This window comes from Carcharodon carcharias, chromosome 3, assembly GCF_017639515.1.
Source record: "Carcharodon carcharias isolate sCarCar2 chromosome 3, sCarCar2.pri, whole genome shotgun sequence".
In the NCBI taxonomy this organism is placed as follows: Eukaryota; Metazoa; Chordata; class Chondrichthyes; order Lamniformes; family Lamnidae; genus Carcharodon; species Carcharodon carcharias.
The window spans coordinates 225222568-225234579 of record NC_054469.1 but is presented as its reverse complement, the minus strand read 5'-3'; the positions used below and the strand labels follow the sequence as shown (position 1 = coordinate 225234579).

At 44.7% G+C, this 12012-nt stretch overlaps 1 pseudogene; it reads left to right on the top strand.

The window, feature by feature from the left end:
* Nucleotides 1-1364: 1364 nt before the first annotated feature.
* Nucleotides 1365-1795, top strand: LOC121276181 (annotated as a pseudogene).
* Nucleotides 1796-12012: the final 10217 nt, after the last annotated feature.

The window sequence follows — 12012 nt, the reverse complement described above, 5'->3', positions numbered from 1 at the left end:
AAACAATGCAATCTCTGTTAATTGAATTGAAAGGCTGCACAGCCTCTTGTGGCAATTACCCTTCCCTTCCAAAATAAAAAACATCAAAAAGACAACTTGCTTTTGTAAACTGATGGTAATCTCATCTGTACTGCAATCATCTTGATCTCACTGGCAGCTTGAGGAGAATTCATTGTTTTAAGCAGTTAATTGAACATCTGATTGGAGTTTTGGAACAGGAAAAGAAATACGAAATAAGAATGGAATAAGATCTATACCTGACTAACTCTCTCAATGGATCACAGAGCAACTGCAAGAAATAAGATGTATCATAAATAATATCAGAATAGGACCCCTGAGCTCTCAAAAATGGAAAATTCGGAAAGTTTCTTGAGGGATGAGAAATTGCATTTTTGCAATTTCCAAAATGGTTTATTTAATATGTCTCCACATTTAACTGCACCAACACTTATCTTTGTATCCTTTGAGCACAATGGTGAAATGTGTCACCAAAGCAAAATACTGCAGAGGCTGATAATCTGAAATGAAAACAGAGACGGCCAGAAATATTTAGCAGGACAAAAACAGAATTACCTGGAAAAACTCAGCAGGTCTGGTAGCCATCTGTTGAAGGGTCATGAGGACTCGAAACGTCAACTCTTCTCCGCCGATGCTGCCAGACCTGCTGAGTTTTTCCAGGTAATTCTGTTTTTGTTTTGGATTTCCAGCATCCGCAGTTTTTTTGTTTTTATCTCAACATTTAGCAGGTCTGGCAGCATCTGTGGAGGGTGAAATAGAGTTAATGTTTTAGATCAAGGACCTTTCTGAGAAAGACCAGTTCTGAAGAAAGGTCCTTGACCCGAAACGTTAACTCAGTTTCTCTCAGCACAGACACTGCCAGACCTACTGAATATTTCCAGCACTTTCTGTTTTTAGTTTGAATGAGTGAAATATGATATACTGTTTGTATCGATATGCCTTTGTGTTGCTTACATTTCAGTTCTGCGAAGGGTTAATTGGCTGAAATTTAATGGAGCTCACCTGAGTGAGCTAGGTAGTGGGGGGACCTGCATAATGGTGGGGGGGTCTCTGCAGCTCATTCTCGATGATGATGGGAAAACTCACCCCCATTTAGTCAGCAGCAGGAATGGACAGATGCAGGGAACCTTCCTGCTGAGTAATTAGACTCATTATTGAGCCACTTAAAGGCCATTATCCCAGAGCCCACCAGAATTCAGTGTTGGCTCATTGGTCTAGGGGTATGATTCTCACTTTGGATATTCTAATCAGGGATATGTGAGAGGTCTCAGGTTCGCATCCCAAGGAGGCTGGTATGGACCTGACGGTCTGAATCGCCTCATCTTCTCTTTCACTATATTGACGTCATGGTGTGCATGAATGTTCTCGCCAAGGCCCTGACAGGCATCAACAATGTGGAAAACGGCAGGTTCTCATCCGACCATGCTCCAAAATGATTGTGAGGTTCCTAACTGTAATGATGAAGCATGGCTACATTGGAGAGTTTGAGATTATTGATGACCACAGGGGTGGGAAAATAGTTTTCAATCTCACAGGCAGACTGAACGAGTGCGGTGTCCTTAGCCCCAGATTCGATGTTCAAGTAAAGGAGCTGGAAAGGTGGCAAAATGGTCTCCTGCCTTCCCCTCAGCTTGGGTTCCTCGTGCTAACGATCTCGGCTGGTATCATGGACCATGAAGAGGCCGAGCGAAAACGTACAGGAGGAAAAATCCTAGGATTCTTTTTCTAAAACTTAATACCAGTCTATAATAAAACATTGAAACCATTTAAAAAAAAAGAATTTAGTGGTTGCTGAAGGATTGTCCCGGACACGCATGGCTCTCCCATGCCTCCTGAAGACCACCCAGCCAACTCTCCTGGGCGCGGTGGGGGGAAGGGTCTCTCTTTCAAAAGCATGCAGTGTCCAATAGAAGCATCGGACATCAGGGAGGGGGTTGCCCACTGACAGACACTGCCCTTGCATCCGTCACCCCCTTTCCCTCTTGCTGGTAACCCTCCCCCCCCCCGTCCCCACCCCCTCACCAACCCCCACCACCCCCAACCTGCTCCACTCATCTTCCCCTAAGAATCTAGTGATGATCCTGGCTGAAGGCTTCACTTTAAGACGGGCAGTGGTCACCACTCCCAGTGGCGCTGCCTATAATGTGAGCTGCTGGACACTGATTGGACGGGCTGCACCCTACTGTGGGCTTAATTCTGCGAGAAGCCCATTGTTGCCCAGTTAAGTGCCTGATTACATTTAAATACTCCTTGGAGAGTCCTCAAACCCTCTCCTCTTTATGCGATCCGCATACCCCATATCGGCTCCATTATCTCCCAACCTCTAACCCTGCTTGAACTAAGGAAACTCGAATTGTTCTTGAGTACTGTGTGCAGTGCCGCAAGAGATCAACGACTGTACACAATGCATAACAGCAGACCCAACAGGAGCCCTGCGGAACACTGCAAAGCTCACCTTTTCATTCCAAGGGTAGGATATGTCAAGGCCCCATGGAGGGCAGGCCGCTGGCGTGTTGGTTTGTTGGCATGGTCCCAACCCCCTGGCCATTTTCAAGAGGGCCAGGGTGGGGACAGAACAGCTGTCTGCCCACAGGCAGAAGGTAGCCAGCTGGGGTAATTAAGGGGACTAATAAGACCCTTCTCCCATGCCAACTGAAAATTTCCAGCTGGCACCCCAGGGCTCCTCCAATCATAGCAAGATAAATAAAGTAGCCTCCTGGTAGGGAGCGAAGGAACAGTGTGCATCACATTAGGGATCCCACTCCCCACTCTGCACCATTCAGGGCCATGAATTGCAGCCACCAACCCTCCAGTGGAAGGGTTGTGCCTCAATGATCACAACCAGGCATCTGTGCCCTTTAATTTAAATTACCTAGACTTCAGAGGGCACCCTCCACAATGAGGAATTCCCTCTCTTTCTATCTCTCTCTCTCTCTCTCTCTCTCTATGGACCAACGCTCTTGACTTGAACCTTTGTAGACGGTGGAGTCAGTGAGTTACTCATCACAAGATTCCCAGCCTCTGTCCCACATTTGTAGCCACAATATTTATATGGCTGTTTCAGTTCAGTTTCTAGTCAATGATAACACCCAGGATGTTGATAATGAGGGATTTAGTGATGGCAGTGCCATTGAATGCCAAGGGGAGCTGGTTGGATTCTCTCTTGTTGGAGATGGTCATTACCTGGCACGTCCGTGGCGCAAATATTACACTTTACTTATCAGCCCAAGCCTGAATGTCGTCTAGGTCTTGCTGCATATGACACGGACTGCTTCAGTATCTGAGGAGCTGTGAATGGTGCTGAGCATTGTGCAATCATCAGCGAACATCCCCACTTCTGACCTTTTCAGAGAGGGAAGGTCATTGATGAGGCAGCTGAAGATGGTTGGGCCTAGGTCGCTAGGATGTGATGCTAATTTTCCAAGTTTGGACCAGACAGGTCCATTCAATGAATTTACATGTCACTTGCCAAAGTTCTTGTGTTCAGTCGTAAGAGGGGCCCAGTACTAACATTTTTTAAAAGGCCAGGCACCCAGCTTCCTGGGAAGGTGATTTTAAAGAACTTCTGCCGGTGCAAAGCATATGAATACGCTCTGTTTTTGGAAGTGTTGGATTTAGCAGGGAATGTTACTGCTTCCTCACAGGCAGGGCAGAGTGTTTGGTGATCAGTCCATACAAAGACTGCAACAGGTATGGGGTCAGCAGTGGCCGTGTCTCTGGGTCTAAAGCACAACAGGGGGATGGAGCAGAGACTGAAGAGAGGGCAAGGTCTGCCCAATGCCCTCTGCCAACTTGGAGCCAGACTCATCCATGCTCCTTGACAGAGGCAGGAGGCTGACTGGCAGGCCAGCTAAGGTGCCCAGCACCTCAGTGTGCATGCCCATCAGTGATCTCCTGTAGGCCATTCCATCGACATCCTCATTGGGTAGGAGATGCTATGTGAAAATACATTCACCGACCTTGACATTTCACATGAGGTCGTTAGACTTCTTGTAGCACTGCTGTCAGGTCCTCAGGTCCAGACGCTGGGAACTACCCTCCTGAGCCCCTTTCTCCTGCTCCCTACTGAGAACTGTCCCACAGAACCATGCGGCCCCTCCTCCAGTCCACCTCCACCACTAAAGCCTCCAGCTTCACATCCCTGACCCTGTCGCCCTCTCTCTCTCCCTTTGTGTTCTGTTTCCTTTGTTTAGAATTGCAGCAATAGCATTCAGCAGTTTCCTGTAATTGAGAGCAGCTTCTCTTTTAAGATGGACAATCTGCCTTTAAGTGTAGATGGCAGGCTGCACCACGTACTATTAGTGTCACGCTGCTTGGCTCCCTGCTGTGCGCAGAGGCAGCCAGAACGTGTGTGACCCTCAATCATGGAACTGGTGTGGCAGCATCAAATTTGCATACATCTCCACCAGAACTGGCATTGGCAGGTCACAAACCAGGACCCCTGTGCCTAAATAATAGAGCAAACTAATTTTGTGCCCAGACACACTGATCTGCTAATATTGATCTCTGTCCATTTCCGCTTACTGGGAAACATGCCACTTTGAATAAAAAAGCCTGGGAAGAAGAGGGTGGTGTAGGAATCAAGCTTGTAATGGCCCATCATTTGCTGATGGTGCTTGTGACAATATGTGCCAATCCAGGAAATTCCAGGCCATTTCTTTGACCATGATTTGCACATGAGAGACAATCTGACCATTCACATCATAGCTCCAGCTTCCCTTTTTCTACAAAAATCACAAAAACAAGGAATGATTTTGTGAGAATTGAAATGGAACACCAGGTATTGTACATGGCAATGGAGAGGGGATTGGGTAAGTTTGTCTTTTGAACATAAACTGGGTGTAAATTGCACTCATAGTTGCACTGGTCTAGTTACAGTTCAAGTTTCTATCAAAATGCAAAATCTTCCAGCATAATTGGATAGTGTAAAATGTAGGCATTGATATTCTTAAGAGCGGTAACTTGTTGCAGCTTTACTAAGACAGAAGTTTTAAGATTAAGATTTTAAAATTCTCATCCATGTTTCCATGTCCTCACTGCTATCTCTCGAATCCCCTCCAGCTTCAGTTCTCTGAGATAGCTGTTTTCTGCCAATTCTGGCCTCTTGAGCATCCTCGCTTTTAATTACTCCACCATTAGTGATGGTTCATTCAGTTGCCTGGGTCCTGAGCTCTGGAATTCCCTTCCTAACCCCCCTCTGCCTCTCTACCTCTCTTTCTTCCTTTTAGACATTTCTTAAAACCTACCTCTTTGCCCAAGCTTTTGATAATCTAATTTAATATCTCCTTATGTGTCTCGGTCTCAAATTGTGTTTGATAATGCTTGTTAAGCACATTGGGATGTTTTATTATGTTAACTGTTCTATATAAATGCAAGGAGTTCACCACCATCCAGGACAAAGCAACCCATTGATTGGATCCCCATCCACCACCTTCAGTATTCACTCCCTCCATCACTGACTCACAGTGGCAGCAGTGTTCACCAAATACAAGATCACTGCAGCAATTCACCAAGGCTCATTCGACAGCACCTTCCAAACCCGCAACCTCTACCACCTACAAGGACAAGGGGAGCAGGCACATGGGAACACCACCACCTGCAATTTCCCCTCCAAGTCACACGCCGTCCTAACTTGGAATTATATCACCGTTCCTTCACTGCTGCTGGGTCAAAATCCTGGAATTCCCTCCCTAACAGCACTGTGGGTGTACCTGCACCTTGTGGTGTGCAGCAGTTCAAGACACCACCTTCTCAAGGGCAACTAGGGATGGGCAATAAATGCTGGTCTATCCAGCGATGCCCACATCCCATGAAAGAATAAATAAAAAAGTTATTATTGCTGTTGTTTTTGTAAATGAGTTTGTCACCAATAAATAATCATGAGAGGGATCTTTCTGAGTCAACTCCAATCTCATCCGTCAAATGGATGCTTCACAGCACAGAAAGATCACAAGTGCCCGTTGAAATTTCCCATTTGATTGCAGGGGGTACCAACATTAAAACAGCAGAGAATCTAAAAGAAATCCTAGGCTGATTTCTCCCTGGTGCCAGCCCAATCATGCATCAGCAGTTATCTTCCACAGCGATACATATTCATTAGCTTCTGATCAGTGAAACCTCATTAAACAAGCTCACTAAGCATAGTCAGAGCCATTCGATGAAGCTGATGGTGTTGTCTCAAGGACGTTGAAGGCCACGATTAAATACTGCTTCCATTTGAACTTGTATACTCTGCTTCTCAGCATGGCTCGATTATTGTGTCCTATTTAGTTCAGGTCCATGCCCTCTCTGTAATAAGCATCGTCTCCACTGTTGGGAAGGGGAAAGGACAATTATCAGTAAAGAAACTCAACTGCTTCCAATGGCCCCACCCTTCCAAACAATTATTATATCCCATGATATATCTTTTAAAATCATGTGGTGCAGCTGCCCATTTTAGGCTGAACATTGCTGAAAAAGAGGGACATGTTATAAAGCTTTTCATCTAGCGCTCATCAGGACAGGTGCAAGAATAGACTCAAAACGAGCCTTTTTGAAAAATTACCCAGAGACTTGTTCAGCCGAGAGTTTCCCGCTGCTTTCACCATGGCCATGCCTCAGCCAATCAGAGTTGACATGTCAACCAACCAGCACCCTTTACTCATGTACTGTAATTCGCTGTAATTGTTTGAAATTTGGCATTCTTGCGTTTGTCCTGATGAGTGCGAGGTGAAAAGCTTCAACAACATGTCTCTCTTTTCAGCAAGAATCGCATTCTGTACTACCAAGTGACTGTTAGTTGGAATTGACAATAATAAAAAAAACAGCATTGAGAGTTCCTGTCATCGATCATCTCCCATAGGACATCCTTTAAATATTTTTTTCTTTTATGGGATATGGGCTTTGCTGGCTAAGCCAACAATTGTTGCCCATCATAAATTGCCCCTGAACTGAGGCTTGCTTAGCCATTTCAGGGGGCAGTCAAGAGTCAACCACATTGCTGTGGGTCTGGAGTCACATGTAGGCCAGACCAGGTAAGGACAGCAGATTTCCTTCCCTAAAGGGCATAGTGAACCAGATGGATTTTTACAACAATCAGTGATAGTTGTCATGTCACTATTACTCAGACTAGCTTTATATTACAGATTTATTAATTAATTGAATTCAAATTACACCAGCTGCTATGGTGGGCTTTGAACCCTTGTCCCCAGGGCATTACTCTGGGCCTCTGGGTTACTAGTCCAGTAATGTAACCATCTCCACACCTGCAGCAGATAATTAGTATCATCACTGGATCTGTATAAACTATTGAGTGATATATATAAAAGGGATTCTCCACTCCGATGTAGAACTGCACCCACTGGTGGAGGGACTGAGAACTTGAGGGCAGAGATTGAAAGTGATCAAAGAAAGAATCAAAGGTCATATGAGGAAAAACCTTTTTACACAGCAAGTGGTTAAAATCTGGAGTGCACTGCTGGGAGTGTGGTGAAGGTAGATTCAGTTGTGACTTTCGAAGGGAATTGGATAAGGACCTGAAAGGAAAACATTTCTAGGGTTTATGGGGAAAGGCCAGGGGAGTGGGACTAGCTAAATTGTTCTTACAGAGCCAAATGGCTCCTTCTGTTCTGCAACCTTTCTAAATGTTATGACCCCTGTGGGGGAACCATAAACCAAATTTACTGGATGACCCCCAGATGAAGAAATTACCAACAAGATTTCACTTTTTGTAACTTTCAGAGCCAATGTAAATGAAACATGAATTAACAGGTAAGTGATGCTTCGAATAAAAAGGTAAATTTCACTCTAAGCAGTCAATACAACAAAGATATGCCTTACACAACCACAGGCATTGCATCATACCCCATAGACAAGTGACACCACATGCAACTTCAAAGTTCTCTACCACAGACTCTGGTATGTAGGATCTCTCACTTTCACACGCAATCAACTCAGCCTTCAAGTTGCACTCACTGGCAGCCTTATTCCAGCCAAGGTCCAGGGAGATGGTTGTCATCTAAATGGCACACTCATGCAGAGCCTCATTAATTAGGTTCACAACAGTCTTGATGGCACAGAATCCCCAGAAACCCCTTTATCCTTCCTTTAATAAATCCCATTAAATGGTCTGGTAGGCTCTGGCAAAACTGAAGCAGCAGCAGTAAAATTGTTTAATTCACTGTTCCTGCTCTAACGCTGTCTTCAGCTTTCTGTCCCATTTAAGCATAATGCACACAGCTCCTCATATACCCCTCTGCTAAAAGTCTCCTTTGTCTGCAGCCGTCCCTTGTGTCTGGCCAAACAACTTTTGTATGTTAACTTCCTTCCTGTAGATACGGCTTCCAGACCAAGTCATATGGACCAGTATTTCTTATTTTCCAAGTAAATTACAATTGATCCCTTTACAATTGATGCAAACCGATTAAAGTCCCTATCAAACATTCTTAAAAACAATTAGAGATTCCACAGGGATTTTAAAGAAATTACAAATTTTCTTGACTTGCTCTGCTTCCAGGTCCAAGGTCACCACGCTAAGATCCTCGTGCCACCACCTGGAGCAACGTATGTCTCTAATCAGGCAATCAAAATGTTGGCCCAGGGGCCATTAGTGACATTCCCAGGGTCAGAGGCAATATTTCTCATGAAGGTTTTAAAGAAAGAAGCTAGTGTGTCTGTCACTATCAGGTAAATGTAATGATCATAATTTACATACTCATCTAAACATAAACATCTAAACATAAATGAAATTGTGGCAGAACTGGCTTAAATGGCTTAATGTTACATGGGCACTAGCAACTCTCCAGTACCTCACCCAAAGCAGTACTCATCACGAATAAGCACAGTGTTTAAGAAACAGAATGTTAATCAAACCAAACCGGATCTAATCTTCAGTTCAGCTCACATCAGAGCTTGAGTACAAAAACTCCAGTGCAGTAGTAGTGAGGGAGCACTAGATTGTTAGAGGTGCCGTCTTATGGTTGAGATGTTAAACTGAGGCCCAAACTGCCTGGTCCTTGTGGATGCAAAAGATCCCATGGCATTATTTCAAGGAAGAGCAGGGAAGTTATCCCTGGTGTCCTGGCCAATATTTATCCCTCAGTCAACGTATGGACAGATTATCTATAGTCATATTACAATGTTGTTTGTAGGAATTTGCTTAGCGCATACTGGCTGCTGCATTTTCTACATTATAACAGTGACTACACTTTAAAAAGTACTTCATTGTCTGTGAAGATCTTTGAGATGTCCAATGGCCATTGCTGTGTTCAACTGTTCAGTGTTTGACTGTGTGTGTCTGTTGACTGTTCTCTGCTGTGTGCTGCTATTCAAGCCTCTGGGTGTGGTTACAGAGAAAGAGAAACTGAAAACAAAAGAGGCTTGTGGCTGCAGACATTTTGAAAAGCTTATGCAAGAAAGTTCTGTTCACACATAGAAGCTGGCAAGAGTCATCTCTGTTCCTCTCCAAGGCATAAAACAAAATAGTCATGAAAAGTGCTTTATAAATGCAAGTCTTTCTTTCTGTATGTGTTTCTTCACCACCACCACCTTCCCCCCCAACTCTTTCTCACATGCACAGATTCACACACGCATACAATATAGCAGTATCAGGATCAGTAGCTGGAACAACAACTGGTGTCTCCATCTCCCAGGCCAGAGTTACTGAGACCAGGTATAGCATCCATATTGGCTTGCCAACTAGACCATTTGGGTAGTTTGGATTTGACTTAGGATTTAGTGCTTGTCCCTCTGTCACTGACAGTTGTACTTTCAACACAGATATTTTTCTTCTGCATAAAGCAGGTCACTCTTAGTTGGTACTGCCTTGGGGTTTCAATATTTCTTCACTATTCAAGGACATTATTGCTCTTTTAATCACTGGTTAGACCTCAGGCCAAGTATTATGTCCAAGCCTGGGCACCAGCTATTAGGATGGTTTTCAAGGCTTTGGAGATGGTAGCAGAGCAGATTTACCAGGCAGGGATGAGGGGGTTACATTGGGGTTGTAGCCCCTGGAGCAGGGGAGGTTATGGGGAGGTTTATTGAGGTGTTTTGAAAGTTTAAATAAGGGGAAACTTTTTCCATTGGCAGGAGAGTGGGAAATTCTAGGATTTGAGGTAATTTCAAAAGAACCTTAGATAGGGAGATGAAGGGAATTTTTTTTACATAGCGATGTGATAATCTGAAATGAGCTGGATGACAGGGCAGTGGAAGCAAAATCCATTTTCAGCACTAAAAAGTGAATTGGATATTTGCTTAAATTGTTTGCAAGGTCCAGGGGAAACGAGCAGGGACAAATTGGTTTGCTCATTCAAAGAGCTAGCACAAACACATTGGGCCGAATGGCCTGTTTCAACGCTAAATTATTCTAAGATTCAATAACTCCCAATGCACTTTCATTAGTTTGTAAACAATATTTTGTTTATCGAAAGATAGCCGCTCTCATAACATTATTTGACACGTTTGTTTGCCTGGAGAGCAATGTTATAATTAGATCTTTAACACCATGCAAGTTTTGGTTTTAAAGTTTAATTGGCAGAAGGCAAGTCGCCTTCTGTGTGCATGAATTTAGAAAAACATATTCTGAGGATAAAAGAGTGCCATGTGCTGGGGCACAGGTGGGAGGAATTGATCCTGTATGAGACATCGAGCCTTTATCATTTTGACATCCTGTTTCCTCTATCTTTGGGATCTCTTGTTTGATTTTTTTAAAATATAATTTGTTTAAAGGGAGAGTATTGATAGCATCAGCACGTGACATCGCTTGGTGAGGAGCTCCTGTGCTCTTGCGTATGAGAGAAATAAATTCACACCGGTAAAGATATAAGCGTGTATTCTACTCTAAGTGGAATCACAAAATGATTACAGCACACAAGGAGGCCATTCAGCCCATCGTGTCTGTGTTAGTGTTGCAATCTTTTCACAATGAAGCGCATGCTTTAGCTGTAAGCGAGATCTGGTTTTACTGATTATAAGAACCGGTTTCCACCTAGTTTGGGGGGGGAGGGGGCTGGTGGGAGGAGGGAGGGGCAGGAGGAGTGGGAAGGCAGAGCAGGAGGGGGAGGAGGAGGAGGAGGAAGAGGAAGAGGAAGAAGAAGCAGTGCGGCTATGTTCTTCGGGTTTTGTGAATAAACCTATGTTAAGGAAAGACTGGCTTTGGATTCCTCCTTTATTCAGTGAATGAGTGGCAAGTTAGAGCAGTCCGTACCAGCTCTCTGCAAAACACCAATCCCTCCTCCTCTGCCATTTTCCCATACTCCTGCAATTATTTTCAGATAACTATCCAATTCTCTTTTTAAAGTTATGATTGAATCTGCCCCCGTCACACTCTCAGGCAGTGCATTCCAGATCCTACTCACTCACTCCGTAAAAAAGGTTTTCCTCATGTCGCCATTGCTTCTTTTGTCAGTTACCTTAAATCTGTGTCCTCTGGTTCTCGATCCTTCCCCCAGTGGGAACAGGAACAGTTTCTCCCTATCTATTCTGTCCAGACCCCTCATGATTTTGAACACCTCTATCAAAACCCCCTCAACCTTCTCTTCGCCAAGAAGAACAGCCTGAACTCCTCCAATCTATCTTCATACCTGAAGTTCCTCATTCGTGGAACCCCTCTCTTGGCTGCCTTCATCCATTGGCCATACTTTGACCTCAGTGGGGCACCCACATGCCATCCAGGCAGAGGGCGGAGAGCCCTCAATTGGCTCATTATTTGGCCTAATTGGCTATCTGCCAATGAGGGTAACCATCACTTTGCAGAAGCAGCCTCTTTCAAGGGAGGAACATGGTAGACTGGCACTCCGGCCAGTTGCGCCAAACTGCCAACATGTCTGCCTCCAGTCCTGCCCCCATAGCTCCACCAAACATCAGCCCAGCATTTTGCAGTATGTGCTTTTAACAGCTGGTTCCCCCCCCACCCCCACCCACCCCTTGATCAAAACTACCCCCCCGCCCCACCTTCTCTCCCACCATCTGATTAATCTCTCTCTTCAGCCCCCTGGGATTGACCCCACTCCACCT